General features: G+C 40.3%; 1 protein-coding gene across 1 annotated transcript in view; it reads left to right on the top strand.

Annotated features, from left to right (window-relative positions):
• Positions 1–3170: 3170 nt before the first annotated feature.
• LOC125886951 (vitamin D3 receptor B) overlaps positions 3171–18937 on the top strand; it is a 36583-nt gene continuing 20816 nt past the window's right edge. The window contains exons 1-2 of the mRNA XM_049573354.1: positions 3171–3704; positions 4053–4126. The gene's annotated coding sequence lies outside the window, so the exon portion shown is untranslated. The remainder of the gene's footprint in view (positions 3705–4052; positions 4127–18937) is intronic.

Raw genomic sequence — 18937 nt, 5'->3', positions numbered from 1 at the left:
ATTGAAGTTGAAGTCCGTGATGTAGTTTGTTTGTAGCCTAATGTTAGGTTTTTACTTCTGGCGATTTCATTCAGGTGGTGTTTATTTGTGAGGATGAGCTTGTTGAACAAGATGTGTCAGTATTATACACTTTTGTCTGCTAGAGAGCTTATTACCTACAAAAATCAAAAATCCAATAGAAATATTCCATAGGTGTTTTGATGAGGGAACCAGGGCGACACTAATTTTCATGTCGGCCTACAGAAAACGTCATCCATGGAGCACTCTATTAGTTTTGCCAGCGAGGGCAAATAGAGTGGGCAGCATTTGTTCCAGGGGAACCATTGTGTTTTTAAGTATTTACTTGAGATAGAAAAGCTTGCTGTTGTATTTCTCAACTTGTCTCATGAGCCTTTATATGTGTGTGTGTGTGTGTGTATGTGTGTGCATGTGTATTTTAGTTTTTCTCTTATTCAAGTCTGGTGAAATCTGATTATTAGCTGTACTACGTTGCTTTTGTGCAACCTGATAGTTTTGTTCCCTGACAAATTATTCTCGCTCATATGATTTGTTTCATGCCTGTTACCCTGACACTGTTAAGACCCCACTGTTTAGTTTTACATTTGCACAGTACTCACACCTGCAGTCCTGTGTAACTTCACTCTGTACACTCTGCCTCTGCAAATAGTTATTGTGCTTATTTTTAATGTTTTAGTTCATCCTTTTATGTGTTGATATAATGTCATAATGCACCAAAATGGAGTTATGCTCCACTTTAAAATTAATGCATCTCCTCAAAATCTGCAGCCAAATTTCTGCCTGGATGTGCACACTATACAAATACGTGTGTTGCACTGATGTTTGCTTGTCCTGTACTGTCCCTTTGCACCATAGAATAACCTAAAATCAACTCTGACTGTTCTTAAGGCATGTGCCCGCATATACTCTGCCACTATGCAAGTTATTTATGTCTCTGCACCAGTGCCACGAATACTAATTTCCATAGTTTTAGTGGGTCAAGTGTTTCTGATTTATGATTTCCACCCTCCTGATTTCCAAGCAGCATGCCAGCTTACTCTGAAGGGCCGGAGCATGTGAGGACACAAAATGGCTGGGCCAGGACATGTCTGACATGGGTGTTGTGGAGCCAAATAAATCCCCGTTAGCAGAACGGCTTGATCCAGTGCTGGTGCCAGACTTGGAGTCCACCCAAGCCGCAGGACAAGGATCAACTCTCCATGAGCATGAACCTAACACCCACACACTTTACTACCAGTGACTGTACATGAATCAACAGTCAACAAGCTTATGACACATGTCGAAGGTGCCAGAGGGCTCTGGATCATGCTAATTTTGGGGGTTAAGACAGAATACAAAACTGAGCACATGTAGTTGACATTGAACTTTGCACATGCATGCTTGGGTTTTATGGACTGGATGTAATTGTTGAGTGGTCTGTACTTTTTGGCCACACAGCAGGTACAAAATATATACTGTGAAGCGGAAAATTTAGGCAATGTCCTGAATTTTTCTTTGTCGTTTTGGAGGCAAGGCAGCTCTGGCAGGGGATTTAGAAAGCAGAAAAGAAGTGTGCGACACACAGAAGCTCCAGCACGGTGCTGACTGTTAAATCAATGCAGGGGATAAATGGAGGGCTTGTGCAAGTGCAAAAAACCTGATACACATTTGATGAACACAACAGAGGCGATTTAGCAGCTTGTTCATACACTGTATAATTTGTGAGAGAGGTAGGTGTGATAAGCTATAGTTTAAGCCTGCACCTTTTCGGTTATTGCTATAATCTCTTTTTTGACACTGACTCATCAGGCGTATCTGTCTAACCACTTGGCTGCATTGCTGTGTACAGTATTTAATTATTTTTTCAAGATTAAAGACTAAAAGAAGAGATAATTGCAAAATAGCACAGACGGGTTAACAGAGATGATAGGGTAGAAATAGTCCTGGTAAAACTCTTTGTATTTCAAAATGCAAAGATGTATTTGTAAAATACACATGGATAAAGTCAGAACTGAATGCCTGCTGCTGGAAAAGCAGCTTGTGTTACGTCTTCAGGGATTTCCAGTAATATGCAACGCTGTTTTCCCTTTGCAATCTGCACAGATCTATTTTTTTGTTTCCACGCTGCAGCAGGAGAAAAGAACGATTAGCTAGAAGAGGATATATGGAACCGGATGGGGCCCTCCTCTCTCTTTCCCCTCTCCCTTTCGTATCTGTCGCCTTTACTGTGTTTACATTATAGACACACCCCTGACCTTCACCCAGGCCCCCTTCGCTGGCCCCACACACACACGCACACACACACACACACACACACACACCGTTTCACATACCAGAGCTATGAGCACACAACCGTGAATGCACAAATGTCACCGAAATAAATAAGTGGATGCAAAAGAAACAGCTTTCACATTGGTGGAGAGCACGAAATATCAGCAGTGTTTGCCCAGTGTGCTCCTGTTTAGTGGAGTTGTTTAATCGTCTATTTTTAGGCATCCTCGGCCATCCCTCATGCATTGCAAATGTATGGCAAGATCGCCATGCAGCTTTCCAGCCTACCACTGTACTGCAGAGTAGACACACCCCTCCAACACACACGCCTCACTGCACACATTTGCAAAGTGTCAAAGAAATAATGGAGGAAAATGCGTAAAACGGAAGATTCAGCACCAGGCATGGCTCGTGTTGTTATTTCACAAGCGTGATATCGATGGTGATGCTGTTGTGGCTTGTTAAAATTTCAAATGTGGGACTCTGAGCATGTAGCCGCAAAACAAAGCCACTCGGTGCGAGAGATAAACACAGCATCCACGGGATGATTTCCGCCTATTGAGACTCCACGTCGTATCTAATGTTAGCGCGGTAATCCCCCGCACCGGGTGTCCATTGATTCAGAGATCAGAAGCATAACGATGTTGCTTTAAACCTCACGCGGTCAAAGTTGTTTACCTCTCCGTTACCTCTGACGTCACGACACACCCCTGTTTGAAGGGACGGCTCTTCTGCTATGGGCACCGGCGTCAACCAATCACAGCCGAGCTGGGCCGAAATGTCACCAATCACAGCACGGGAGAGACGCCGAGCCCACCTTTGATTGGCTAGCGGAGGGGCTGGGGGGGAAATCCCTCTTTTCCCGTAGAGGTCCTGAAGAGGGGGCGGTGCATAACAAAAAGTAATGGCTATCTATTTGGGTCCTGAAGAAGGAGGGGTATTTCTCGTCGGACTACCGTAGATGTGATTGAGTTTTCTTCATGTAAGTGCGTACGTTAGCCTGTCAGTTGAACCCAGTTGCGTCTCGAGCGTTTTGTCGTTGGATGTCTGTCGGCCGCCGCCGCACAACGGTTACTAAGCTGGCTGAACTTGGCGCCGCGTTTTAGGGTTAAAGCAGCCAGCTAGCCACGCTAACGTTAGCTACTACCAGCGCTGCTGCTGGTGTGTGTGTGTGTGTGTGTGTGTGTGTGTGTGTATGTGTGAGAGAGAGCCAACGTCTGGAAGGGCGGACGAGTTTGACGTTTTCTCCTCAAGTCTCCTGACATTTTTTTTTTTAGTTTAGTTAGCACAACGCGGTCCTCTCTCTCTCCTCAAAGCTAACCCTACCCAGTCAACATGGAGGGGACACACTTTGCAAGAGCATGAGCACGACGGCGAACGGCGACTAAAGAGGATTAAAAGCAACTCGGTGTTGACGGGGGAAAAGTTGAGCTGAGGTATGAAACTCGCATGCACAGGAGGAATGCTAAAGTCGAGACTTGGGTTGTTGTAATCTCTGTTGCCCAAGACCACACGAGAAACAGGTTTAGCACAATTTAAGTCTTTAGTTGGTCTGTGTGTGTGTGTGTGTGTGTGTGTGTGTGTGTGTGTGTGTGTGTGTGTCTGTGTGCGCCTAACTTATGTCCCTGCCTGATTGCTGTTTTCATGGGCACAAATGAGTGTGTACGTTTCTGTTGAAAGTAATTCAGTGTTACATAAACAGAGCAACTGCAGGTCAGGTACGAGGGTAACGTTATGGGCCCACTCTGACTTGCGACATGCCATTTTGCTTTTGTATTGAACAGGATTAACAACTTGGGATAAACAGAAGAAACGTTTCAAGTCTTACCTATTGTATAAGGGCATGCTAATACCTCAGGTAAGACATTTTCCTTTCACTTTTACCTGGTGTTTATAAAGCAGTCCTATGAAAAGATACACGTCTATTAACATGTACTTAACCCTTAACTTGTGTTGCTTTTAATTTACACATTTTGCTGTGAAATACATCTACACTCATCATACACATTAACTCTCTTATGAAACAGGTAGTAAGTAATATATGAACCATAGCCAACATATTCATTAATAAGACTGTAAAAGCAATGTGTTGAAGAATGAATTTAAAATGTCAGTACTTTTAAGACTGAGCTTAATTCAATGTGATCTGCCCATTTGTGACCTAAATCAGTGACCCTCCTAAAATCAAAGGCCTTACTTAAAGGGCTGTGTAATGAAATCTGCACAACTGAAAAGTCAATACAGTCCATTTAAGTACAGGGTGTTTTTCTGTCCACATGAGGACTTTATATATCATACAGCTGCAAAGTGGAAATTCTCCCCCATGTATTATTAATATTAACAACCAACTAGTTAGTTGCCTTTGAATAACAGTGTAATATCAGCTCGCATTTTTATTGTGTTGATACCACATGATAAAAAGTGATAAGCTGCAGCTATCTTAAATAATCAGTGCAGATTTCAGCCCTCTTGTCATTTAACATACAGTACGTCCACGTACAGAAATTTATCTGAGCAGGGAAGGCGTACTCTGTCACTTTCACCAACACACTCAGTTGCTTGTTAGAATTATTTATTTATGTATTTTTATATTTTTACACTTTAACCACTCACTTCATAGTCATGGGTAACTGAGCTACTGGCTGGTAATGACATCATTAATTACTACAAGCGTCTTGTCTTTCTTGTATCTGAAATTTAAACAGCCTCCAGCTCTTCTCTCTCTCCGCTGCTCATCACTTCAAAGTAAATCTGAAGGGGGCTGAATACAGCGAACAGCAAGGGGTACACATATATTTTCCTACCTATTTTTTCAAAGCGGGCCTAGTACTATAATTCTCACACCTATCCTTTTCTGTTTATGAAACAGTTTGACACTTGAAAAGTAGCAGGTAGGGTGTTGTTTTTATGTCAGCTGCCTCATCGCCTGCTTTTAGAAGAATGAATGTGGCGTCTCTTTCTCAACCACACGGTGCACTTGAGATCAACGGTCACACATGTTCTGAATTTATATGATGTGGAAATTTACGAGATAGCCTGTGTTATTTGGGACAGAGCGGGAGACTCAACACACACGAGGACCATGTATGCCTCAGCTTCTAAATTCCTTTTCTGTTCATGTGTCATGTGATGAGAAGCTACGGTATGGGCTCGGTTTGTGTCTTTATTGACTTTAACTGTAGCAGGTTGTTCATGGAGCTGCATGCTGTGATGATGGTACAGTCCATTAGGTCTCCTGTACAGTGAAATACCCCGCCCCCACCCCCCTTTCGTGACTACAGTAATTGGTCGCTTCCTCTCACATGTAACCCTATAGAAAGAAAGAGGCTCCTGTACTTAACTGTGAAGACCCACTTGTATGTACATACCTCTGTACATACATGCTGTTTGCCACATATGTTCAGTTGCCTCCAAGACTAACGAAGTGTTAAGTTCTCCCTAATGTCTTTACGTCCTCAATTACCTTCTGTGGTTAATGGTTTCTAGGCCAAACACATCACGCAGGGTATATTTGTTGTATATGGAGCATTAGTCATGTAGAAAAATATCTTTGCGCCACTGTTTGATATCTATGGCAGTGGATGTAATATATCTAGGTTCCTTTTTTATTAAATTTCAGTGTATTACTGGATTACAGATTAAATTTTAAGATTTTTTCACCTTTTAGAAGTTGACTTTTAATCAGAAATACTAATGACAGTGTTGCTTTTTTAAAAATATTTTTTTAAAGACAAGTATTTCCTGTAAGAGAGACAGCATTTTATGGAGGTTATATAACTTGTGGGCTAAGTGCATTTGCACCCACCTCACCCACATGTCTGTTGCCTGTCCAGTTCTGTCCAGTTGGCTCTCTGCGCGCACAACTCTGTGTGCTTGAGAATGTGCATTCTCTGTCAAATTCGGCATAGACATAAACAGGACTTTTTCGGTGTGTGTTTGAGTGGGCCTCTCCCTGCCTCGTCTCTTTCCCCTCTCCAGAGTCCAGCAAGGGGCCCAGCATAAGGGGGCAGGCTGCCGTCACTGCCTCTCTCTCCCCTTGCAGGCCAGCGCTGGGGCCTGGGCAGGGGGGGAGTGGTGCATAGACCATAGGGTTGGACACAGGACATGTGACCCCCCACCCCTTCCACCCCAGTTTAGCCCATCCTGTGTGGGGCACAGGTCACCTTGTCATGTGCTATTACTGCTGCTGTAACATGCTGCCTGTGATCGTAGGAAAAGAGCATGAGATAGACCTGTGGAGGCTGCGGGAGGGAGAACGAGAAAGAGAGAGGGAAGCAAAGGGACAGGACTTGACTAGTCTGCTCAGCCAGTTGTTTAGCTGCATTACAGACTCGGTTTGTCTACTTTGTTGCTGTTAGCTCCACATTGTCTCTTTTTGTCCATTGTTCTCTCTCCCCTATCTGTTCTCTCCACATATTGTTGTTTTTTTTCTTAGGCAGTGTCTAAACACCAAGCTGAATCAAATTAAACTTTCCTTTTACAAATTCCAGATCGTGTTTTCTTTAATGGCGCTTGTTTTCCTTATCTCCACCTCCTTCCTCTTTTAAATTTCCATTTTCACCCTCTTCTCTGCCATTATGGTGGGCTTAGATGTACTTCTGTGTGTGAAACACAAGCCCATGTATTTCCATTGTAGCCCAGCTCTCTGTGCAGCCCGGGTCATTCCAGATCTGATTTGTTTTATGTCTCTTCTGTACTCGTAGTGACCCAGCCCGAGGTATGCAGTAAAACACATCGCCTTATGCTTTCTCCCTTCTCCCTCCAACCTTCTCCACAAGTTCTCCCTGTCTTATCCCTCTCTCTCTTTCCTCCTTTAAATCTTTCTCCCACTCTCTTGCTCTCTTTTTTTTTTCCCCCTTTAAGAGAAACTTTTGGCAGCATGGAACAATTTCAGAACCATTTGTGGGATTGCGTCATGTGATGTAGACGGAGGATGCTCATTGGACTGTCAGACAGGGCCTCCTTCTCCCACTCAGGCGTTCCACAGCAATCCCTCTCTTTCCTCCAGTGCTGTTATAGGTCTGGATGTGATTCCGACTCTGACTCTTATGTGTTGGGATGTGGTCTGTAAGCTCATTGCTGACATTCTTGGGACGTGATGCCAGAGGTTTTTTATTTCCCGCTTTCCCCTTTTCTCTTCTGCACGTCTGTGTGCAGTTAAAAATGATCTCTCCTTGAAATGCATGTCTGGATCCTCCTCTTTACCCACTTTGTTATATCTTGCCCCCGTCCTCAATCACATTTCATTTCAACGCCCAGGCACTAATGGCACCACTTAATTAGTTTTGTTAGATGGTGGGCGTTGGTGGAGGGTGGGTTTTATAATCACTTAATATTGACTTTGATGAAAGTTAATCTAACATCTGGGCTGCCGTCCAAATCTCTTTTTACAGTTGAGGTCTCGCTTATGTCTTCTCTGTAAGTAGCAGGGCACCTGACAAAGAAAAACCAATGGCCACTTTCCTGTTTGGTAATCACATACTTGGACAATGGTGCAGCCTGAAATGAAATGGCGAGTAGAACAGAAAGAAATAAGCTACCTTATGAGTGGCATTGGACTCCTGCCATGGTCCACCTTGGCACTTATCCCTGTATGATTATCTCACAGCAGCTCAAGCTGCAGCAGTAATATTACAGATTTGCAAATTACCATATTTTAAGAACCATGCTCATTGTGCAACATCATCGGCATGAAGTGTTACTATTTCTCATATTAGCACTTAACGTCTCTACTCTCTGTCCCTCAGGTTCACACCATCTGTAGTCAAGACTTAATTTTGCACCGATTGGCATCTAATGTCAATTAATTAGAAGGTGCAAGATAGACGTATGCATTCGGGACACTGGGGTGCAGGTGGTGCAAACAATTTCCACTGATAAATGAGACACAGGTAGTGTGGTTTTATGCAAACTTTGTTTCCTTTAACTCCGCCAAAGTTAAAAATTGGCCAGGTGTTGAGTAATAAATATTTAATCACTCAACATTTTATTTAGAGTAGGTTAGGCTCTGGTTATTAAAGATATTCTGTTATGATGAGTGGTTTTTCAAACATGTTGATCTTAATTAAACCCAGACCACAAAGAGAATGCGACCATTAATCTTCAGAATTGATGACCTATCGAATGTTTACCATTAAGGCTTCTGCAGACAGTGTCCTGTCTTTAAATCCAACCTGGGACCAGGTCTAACGTCAGTCCCCTGGATTATGAGACACATGCGTGTCATTTCAGCCATGATGTGAATAAATCAAAGGAGGAAAAGATGACTCACTGCTCCACTGCATGCTAAGTAGCACTTGTTCTCCCTCAGCTAGTTTGTCGGGTAAAAAGAAAAGGAAACTCCCTGTCCTCTCCTCCAACTACACCACCAAAATTAGGGTAATGTCTTCATTTTGTAGCTTTCACCACCCAGTTAAAATGACAAGCTAGAGTCAGTTTTCGGTGCCGCGCATAATTACAGCAGGCCTCATCTCTTGCTCATCGACCACTGCCACTGTGTCACTCAGACTCCCAAACCCCAGGCTTACAGTACACTCACTTTTCCTTTCCTTTCCTTTCCTTTTATTTCTTGATTTAAGTGATAGAGTCCAGAAGTCAGTTACATGTATGGGTTATTCCGTTGTGGAGCAGAAGGTGCTTATTTTACACCATGTGATCAATTCTTCTCACAAAGTTTATCTGTGAAGAATCAGTCATATTCTCAATGCGTTTACTAGAGCTGAAATGACAATCAGTTAATTGAGTAGTTCATAGACAAAAACTAAATTATGTTGAGTATTGATTGGTCTAAGTCAAATATGCTCAAATATATACTTTTACTTTTTATATATTTTTTTTAAAGTTTTGTATGATTATAATTCAATGTTTTTGGGGTTTAGACTGTTGGTCAGACAAAACAAGACATTTAGGCTTAAGGAAATGGTAATTTTTCCTAATTTCCTGACATTTTGAGGTCCAAATGAGAAAGTAATCATCAGATTAGTCTAACATCCATTAAAAGAACCCAAAACCAAATAATTGCCGTGGTTATAATTGTCATAGATTGCTGCAGGGATGACATGTTTTTGTTTTGTCTCGGTAGGCTCGGTAGGATTTTTGCATGGATTATCACTGAAAATATACACTGTGGCCAACAAACGTTTCTGACACTTACACGTTTTGTTCATCTAAATAATCTTCACAAATGAACACCACTTTCACAGTAAGGTCAATAGGGAGAGTGTCATGCACCAAGAGGTGCCCAGCCTGCATGGGCTCACAAGACACTACAAACATAACAAAAACAAAATCAGTAGCATAATAACAGCAAAAGAACAAATTTAACACACCTCCATGCATGTCAAACAATGTCAAAGCAGATTTGATAGGTATAGGTAGGCTCATCCAATGCACGGACTGTGCCTTTAACAAATCAGACATATGATTTTTGAAGTGTCACCACCACACCACAGCTGCATGACTTCAGTGTCAGCACCACTAAGCTTAACTACAATTGGAAAATACCATAAATCAATAAATATACAAGCTGTAAAGTCTGAGTTAGAGTGTGAGTATACAACAATACTGTAAAGGTGGAGTAGCGAGTAGATAAGTTGCCATGTTTGGTGTGATGACACTTAATGTCCCTGACAACTTCTGTCATTTCATTTAGCCGCCTGAAAGCACCGCCTTTTTAAAGGTGCACAGAAGCTTCACAATTCACAAGTGAGGTATTACCAGACATATTTTTTGTCATAGACAAAGGTCAAAACGTGAAAGTCTCTTCATCTTGTTGTAACTACAGACTTACATCCAGACATCTAACCAAAAACCCATTAAAAAGAAAACATTGACTCTGAGATGAGGGAACTGGAAATGCAAAAATGCTAACTCATTTCCGTGCTTTATGACTCACTCCTGCAGCACTCAGTTACCCATTGGTTGAGCAGGGGGGTGTGGTGGTTGTCACATGTGGTATCATCTAATCCATCCGTATTCTTGAACCTAGAAGTCTCAAAGGATAAAAGAGACTTGCATTAAAATTAAACACCAGTCTTTGTCATACATGCAATTCAGTCGGCCAGCCAACAGTTTTTTCATGGTCACATGGACAAGTATTCACCCACGCACAAAAAAAATCTGCTCCTAGGTTTTAAAAACGGGAGTAAAGTAACAACCAACAGAGATAAATCATACTAAAAACGTGATTCATGAATAGCAAATAGCCTTTTCTCCTGATACTTCTCAAGATGAGACGCTGTCAGAGATGAGACGTTTATTTATATTTAGCCAGTAATTGAAGTGGCTTATGACTGCTTATTTTTAGACGTCTTTCTAGATAACAGAATCAAGCTGTTTGTGTGTTGATTGCTTCTCTGTGGGCCGCTGCTCCTCGTACTATTTGTCTCCCGCATCCACAACAGCCAGCAGGGTATGCCTTGTGACACACAAAGTCACTGTGACAAAGAGGTCACCCCTCCCCTACTCGCTGTATCTATGTATATATCTCTATCTGTTTTTTACTCCCATCTCTCCAGCGTGCCCTCCGCCCCACCCTTCTCTGGCCTGCTTCTCCCGGCATCCCTCTCACCTCCTACAGTACTGTCGCTGCTCTCTGCTGCAGGCTGGCACTTCCTCCCCCTCTGACTGCAAGCGGCCATGCAGAGGGCAATAGATGAGTGGTCATAGGAACTATGTGTGTTATTGGGATGGGATGATATGAGTTTATGGCAGATTGTGATTAAAAAAAACCCACTCACAATAAGTTGATGTTGGTGGATTTCCATTATCGGGATAATCGTGAATATTGTGTCCTGCAGCACACAAAGAGTCAGGGTTCAACATTAATTTTGCCTGGACCAAGTAAACTCTGTGTTTTGGCAAGTTGAATCCCTCATGCAGTTGTTCAATCATGCAGGTGAAAATAAATGTGACGTCTAATGTAACGTTATCAGAAAATAAACCGTGCACTGTACCGCTGAAGCGGAGCTTTTCCAGCTAAGCTGTCTGCACGAGTTTGTCTCACCACCAAGCATTGAATGTAAATGATGAGAGAAATCTGACACACTGGACACTCGAAGTTAACTCTTGGGTCTTGATGTCATAAACGACATAACATTACTAATTTTAAATATCTCTGGAGCTCTGCATGTGAGAGACTTGCTTTGTTTGATTTAGAAGCTAACGTTAGTCATGGTGCTGTTCCAACAAGGGCTCTGGTGTGAGTGTATCCCTTTCAGAAGTTTTGTAATCCAGCCATGAACTGCTGTGTCTTTTTGGGGACTTTAAAATACTGTAAAATAAATCTATAATGATAAATCCTACACTTAAAGAGTATCCATTTTCCATTATAATAACAGCTGTCGTTGTTAGCCCGCCGGCTAGCCACTAATGATGAGTCTGTTGACCAATCAGAGGCTGTGTCAGAGCGACTGTCTCAGCTAAAACAGCTTAATTTCAAGTTCGGAAGGGACTCTTGAGCAACTGATATTTAAAGAAACTTTGCAAAAACAGACTGCTTATGCTCAAAAGATGCAAAAGCTCTTTATCAAGCATTGGCATAATTTATATTGAAAGATAAGATGCCATTTCAAATAGCTGAAGAGCCTGGCTTTTTAAGACTGTATTTCAAAAAAAGGTGTGTGTCCCATCTGTGATGCAATAAAGTAGTTGTTCTTAAAATAAAGTGATTCCAGTATGTTTTAGTGCCATTTTAACAGTTGAAGCATGCTTTTATGATTATCGGCATATTTATGTGATTAGCAATTGTTATGACCAGGATAATCATGATGTGAAATTCTCATGACGTCCCATGCCTAACGTGTGGTGGGGTGTAACGGATGCATAAGCAGGGTAAAAACATGCCTATCATGTGACGTGCTCAGTAACATTGTAAGAAGATTTCAGAGGACATTGTGCTGCTGCAAAAACATTTGAGTGCGAACAGAATTCAATGGTACCATGATTAACCAGCATGCAGTGGTTTAACACAAAGCTGTAAAATCGCTCATGTTCACTGTTGCCACTGCTAAATGTTACCACACATTCATAAACACTCCAGACGCTGAGACTCTGAGTATTTTACATAAACCGGTGCAGCTGCCATAACGCTTAGGTAGAAGTTCTTGTTCAAGAGATTTGTCTCCTTCAGCTGGTGTAAGCTCATTCCTACTCGCACTAGTCATGTGGCAGAGATGAGCTACCTTAATTACCCCGAGTGGCTCTCCACTTCACATGAAATACGTGCAACTGTCACATCACATTATTCACAGACTATGATTGTTCATGTTTTATCCTCCTTGTCCATTTATACACTTTGACACAGATAAATGTCACAATCAATAACAACAGCTATAAACCTGTAATGGCTTATATTAAAAACAGACACAACTAAAGGACACACAAAAGGTACCTTACAAAATCACCAGTATGTTTTATATAACAGTGTTCAAAAAGTTTTACATAAGTGTAGAAGTATAGTTAAAAATGAGAAGAAAATGTGTCAAAACAAGAATAATTGCCATATTTACAACAACAAACAAGGTGATAATTTTCTTTTAATTAATGTGTTAGACTGCAGGACATTTCTGAGTCTCTTTTTGTACATAGACAGCAATTTTTCAAAAGGTAACTCAGTGAAATGTGATAGAAAACTGACCATAGGGAAGATGAGCATTCTTAGCCTGCATAGTTGGGTAGTTATAAAAGTGTATATTATTATCAAAATAATGTCTAAAATTATAGCGTACATATGTATCTTGTATTTCACTGTAAAGACAAATTTCCAGGTTTGAGGAATGCGGATGTCAAAAATAGTTGATAATAACAGCTACAATTTAAGTGTAATGCTTGGTACAACGACTTTGCAAAAAGTTAGTAATCTGATCGACTCTTTGCAGCAGCAATATTTTGCCCAAATAAATTGGGCACTGTACTGTATTTGCCCATACAATAATACAGTCAGACAAATTAAGTGTAAATTAAGCTATAATAAAAAGGAAAGAAACACTTAATATGTACAAAATGTCCTTTTTCCCCTCACAATCCAAGGAGATTTAGTGACTTTTTGGCAGACTCAACCAACCTGTTTTCATCAATCAAGAGTTTATCATCAATCAAAATATCTAAAAGAAACAAGTTGATGAAACTATTTCTTAAAAATTAATTTGATGTCCCAAGATTAGTCATGATATATATTATAAAACAATAAATATTGCTTAAAATGTTTTCTAATGGAAGTAAAACACAAATGAGTAGAAAAGGAAAAAGTAATAATTGAATGACAACCAAAAATCCAATGTTAGAAGTAATCTAAAAATTCAATCAAAAAATGCAAAAACTAAGTCCAGAAACTTCAGTCATAGGCCTATTTTTAATATTCCTTGATTCTAAAGTGTAACCTCATTAGACAGATGAAAGATTAAAAAGATTACTGCTTTGTTTGAGATGCTGAGACAACAACAGAGTCATCAGTTATTTCTTTGTAAATAACTGTTGTGCAGCCATTTTGTGGTTGATTAGATGTTGGAACAGAAACATGTCTGTGCAGAAAGAGACTTAAAAAGAATGGCTAGATGCCCATCTCCAAAGCAGCAAAAACAGCCACAGCTACTTTGTGTTTTAGGGTTATTTTTGTTTGTTTTTAGTGCATAACCATGTTGAAATATCTAGCAAATAGAGACAAGTTCAAATCAATTTATTAATTATTGTTAAAGCAAATGTCGACATAAACAGTTGCAAACTCATGCATAGTTCGAAGGTCATATGATACCAAAAATGACTTTTGCCTTGTTTCCCCTAGTTTTAGTGGGTTTATTATTAATCAGGTTCATTTTTTTCCAGTGTTCAGTCTCAGCCAGCGTTATGTTTCATGGTAAACAGCTAAAAAATGACACCCTAAAGCCATTAAACAGGACCTTTTTAGAATGCAGCTCTATTTTATTTCCAGCACTTAGGTTTTCTCATGCTTTCATTGAGTTGTGGAGTACTCTTCTGTTGTTGTTTGTTACCATATTTCAGAGTAGGTATTTTTAAGCAGTAATTTGATTGCTGTAATTGTCGATATAACAGGTTACCTTCCTCTTTTAATTAACTTACCAAAACTGGTGGATGTTTCTTGGTTTGGCAAGTTGGGTTAACAGGGGTGTGCTGGAGAGAAGACAGAGAGAGAGATAGCAAACATCTATAGAAATTTTTTAAATAGGGATGGGAATCGAAAACCAGTTCCAAATTGTCCAATGAGTGCCTCGGAGGGTATCAGTTCCGTTTATAGATGATGGCATATTTTTTTCGGACAGTCACGCAAAAGTGTGATGTCAAACTCGTACGTATGTGCCGGAAAAATGGTCCAAAGCATGGCTTCATTTCAGGAAGAAAGACGACAACACTGCTGCTTCTAATGTCCATAAAATGATCATTTAAAGTCATATGGTGAAATATCTACTCTGTCAACATTGGTTTAAATTCCAGGAATGCCATGTATATGACACTGTGTGCACGTGCCACTGCTTCCCAACCGAGCAGCACATCCGTTACCAAGGATAAATTTCTTATGGTTCAATAACATTAATGTCATGCAGGCCGACTTAGCAGATGTTTTCTTCGCCTAAGAAAACCTACATGAAAAGGAATGCAGTACAAACATATTTTCTCATTTCATCCGTTTTAGATAATACCGTCCATGCCTTTTCCTCCACTCTGTTTCTACACTGTAGAAACACTGCGCTGATGCTGAAAACCTGTGTAGGCCGATTTTTTTCACACACACAAATTAATCAGGAATCAGTAAAAATCGAATAAGCAGAATCGATAATGGCATTGGAATAAATAAAATCTTATGAATTCCCATCCCTATTCCCAAACCTCTTCTGCCACTTCTGCCTCTTCTGTCTCACTGTGTCTCTGTATGCTCAGTGTGTTCTTAACATCATATTTCTGGCAAAAATATGCTGCTGCTGTTTGTGGGGAGCAACAAATCTGTTTACCACCTGAGCCGTTCTTACTTCCAACAATGGAGTTCAGCAGTTGCTCCAAAAGTTGTTGAACTCCAAGTTATTAAACTAATACAGTCAGTCTGTATTAGTGTCCCTCATGCTGCAAAGCACTGTTGAAAACAACACGGCACTGATTCTCTAATTGGTAAAAAGTCCAGTTACAATCTCCAAGCACTTTAATTATACCTGACGTTAAGGAATCCATACTTGTTTGCCCGTCAAGGAGCAGGACTCAACCCTGTGAGCTAATCAGATATCACAGTTACTGTTTTATCTTTATGGCTTTATGCCAGTGTAACACATGAGACATGAGTAATATCTCGCATTATTACCGCAATGGCAGATATGATTGATGCTGCCGAACGACAACGTACACACAATATGCAGTGTAGTATCATTCAAGAGTGAGGCGTTCAGTAGAAGCCTCAAGCTCAAAACCTGTTCCCTGGCTTTGCGTGCCCGACACTGGAATGAGTACAGATCTGGTCTAATAACCTCGTGCATTATTTAGCACTCTCTCAATACTACTGCGCATTTAGCGTAATGGCCTGTCAGGACTGAATGCAATCACAGAGGACTGACTTCACTGATCAGTTGATGATATGGTAAGGTAAATGGGTGTTTTCCCTGTTGGTTTGCTGTGAGTGATGAGTGTGAATGCCTGCTGGGATTAGATTGCCTACATGCTGTAGAACAGACTTTATGCCTTGCAGAGGACTGTGCCATTTATACTGGTCAGTATTGTGTAACATTACATTACATGATAGCAATAATGATTTTGCTGCTATGCCGAAGGACTTATTATATTTACACCAGCTGTAGATGCTGCATTTCATCTGTCGGGTCATAGATGTACTCTGTATGTTGATAAGATGTCACCTCTCCAAACGTCTCCAAAAGACTACCAGACTTCTTCTTGTCGTGAGGACCTCTCACATTACCTGACTGTGATTTCTGTCTTTATGGGCCAGCTTGTACAACTACTCATGCTACAACGCCACCAAAGTAATCATGTTTTAACAGACATCCCAGATGAGGTTGGGAGCACAGATTGCAACAACTCAAGGGGGCTGCAAGACTTAATGTGGGCTTTGACAGAAATGGCTGCCAAGTTGCCATTGGCAACCGTTTTGAGAAGTTGGCAACCAATTCTTGGCCTTTGATTGCAATCAGTAGCTACTACTTTTTAACATGAATAACAGGGACAGCAATCAGCAAAACATTCACTCCAAAGTAACTAGATTTTTTTAATATTTGTTGCATTTGTGATATTTGAATACTGCTTTTTCAGTCAGAACCAGAACAAGGGCTGCACATGTAATCAAAATATTACAAAAATCGCAATATGGCGAAGTGCTATTTTCAGAAAAGGTTAAACGTGTCACAATATATCATAATAAATGACGCAATGCAGTGCTACAGAGACTATACTGATCATTTTCCATGATTGAAGTTTGTTTGTCACAGACCCCATCAAAAATTCCATCTTCATCACTTTGTGCATTTTCATAAAAAAAAAAAAAATTACCATCCCCACTAAAATTGCAAATAATACTGCAGTGGTAATGTCTGTCAAAGTAATGACAATGCATATTGTTGCGCAGGTTAGTGCTACATATTGTGCAACGCTGCACGTGTTCTGGTGTGTTTACTTGCATGTGCACAGACATGTGTTTAAAATACAATGCCAGGCAAATTTAGTTGCACAAACTACAAAGGATTTTGTAATTTTTACTGTAAAGCTTTTAAACATTCTTCACGTCACTTTTCATTATTAAGCTTACATTTAACATGCATAGTATCTTAATTACTTAAATATAAGGTGATTAAAAATTGCATAATTACATATTCAAAAACCAAAGACGGATGCGTGATTGCCAGCCTCCAATGTCCTGGCTGATTCTGAAAACTAATTTCTTTACAGACATATTGGCAGTCATTAAGTGAGTGACTGGCCTTACAGAGAAGTTGTTTTTCCGCATTTAATTTTCATTAAAGAACCTTGACACCCCTGCCCAGAAGGTTTGATCAAAACCAAAAAGCAGAAAAAAGTAATTTTCTATGACTATTTTGAAATATTCTGTTCAAGCTTTTTAATTTTCAGTGCTTTCTTACAAACTGTAAAGAGCCTCAAGGTCTCGGCCATGGGGTGTAACAGTACAAGTCTGGAGTTGTCTGGATTGATGTATTGACTCAGTGATCAGTGAACCAATATCATCAATGCAAAGCAGCAACATCGATACATATAGTCACAGGGTTCAACGCTAAGGTTTTTTTTCACTTGCCCGGTCGGGAGAGAGAGAGATCTATTTGCCCGAAGTCAGTTTTTACTTGCCCTATAAAAATTGTTTAATTTAAGCGGCTATCAAATAACAAAGACTGCAATTATTTTTATGTTATGTAATCTTTATTCACACTGTATTTATTAATTAAAACAACATATGTTATGTATTGTAGCTTAATTCCTACACAAAAATGACAGTGTCAGGGCTTAAAGTTAAAAATTTGTTAATCGTTCTCCGTGTATAATTTTGCGCCCTACTTGAGCCATGCCCACCTCTATTTATTTTTCACCCCCCTCTCCAGTTCTACTGTATTAACACCGGGTTTAATATATTTTGCTTCCATCTCTCTGCCCTGCTCTACTCTACTTCAACGCTACTTAGTAAGGATAGACCGATACATTGGCCGGCCAACATATCGGGCCGATATTTGAGTTTTTTTACTTGTATCGGCATCGGCCGATACGCGCGTGGGTTCGCGGATTTATTTTTCCCTGGCACTTTTTTTCGTTTGAAAGTATGTGGTTAAGTTGAACAAAGCTGTTGAATCCTACTGTGTACAGTAGTTGCTGTTTTATTTATGCTTCAGCTTAAATATTTGTTTATTTTATAAAGACATTACTGGAAGATTTAAGAACACTGAACTCTTTTTTTATTTGAATGTATAATAATAATAATAATAATATTCTACCTGTTCTACCTCAACTTTCCATCTTGTTATAGTATGTTTTACTGTTCAATAACTGTTTCTTATTTTAAACTTGAGACCTGTCATATTTGTTATCATTGTGTCATTTTTTTGATGTAAATTGAGGGAGCATCAGCAGTATCAGCCCCAAATATCGGCTAAAGAAAATCGGCAGTCCATAATCGGTCATCAACTAAGGGTGATGGAAAAAAATCGGTATCGGCATCGGCCCTAAAAAAATCCATATCGGTCTATCCCTACTACTTAGCTCTCTCTCTACTCTACCAGTAGACTACCACATCCACCTGTTGCACAAAACGCACACAGCAGTGTTTCTCCTAGGATGGAGTTGTAGCAGCGGAGGTGAAGTACACGCATGAAAAATAATTTTCACATGCGTGAAACTTTTTTGTATGCTTGCAAAGCACGGCCTGCTGGGATGTTTCTATGTATCTACTGGCACCATAAGGGCTCTTTAGGACTAAGTACATACAGTACATTTGTGCACAGTAATGAGCAGGTGAAATGTCTGTCTAGCTTACATATGAGGTGTCTCAAGATTTAGGAACATACAATTTTATTGAATATAATAAAGTAAAAAGTCACTTGACATGCTGCTGTTTTGTGCTATGACCTATTTAAGTGTTGGAAGTTGTTATTTACGTGACAACACCTGAACGCAACACAAGTTCAGCATGAGTGCCGTGCTGAGCTGCTGTGCGAGCAGC

This window comes from Epinephelus fuscoguttatus, linkage group LG1 (genome assembly GCF_011397635.1).
Source record: "Epinephelus fuscoguttatus linkage group LG1, E.fuscoguttatus.final_Chr_v1".
Lineage (NCBI taxonomy): Eukaryota > Metazoa > Chordata > Actinopteri > Perciformes > Serranidae > Epinephelus > Epinephelus fuscoguttatus.
The sequence above is the reverse complement of the archived record's forward strand: the minus strand, read 5'-3'. Positions and strand labels throughout refer to the sequence as shown.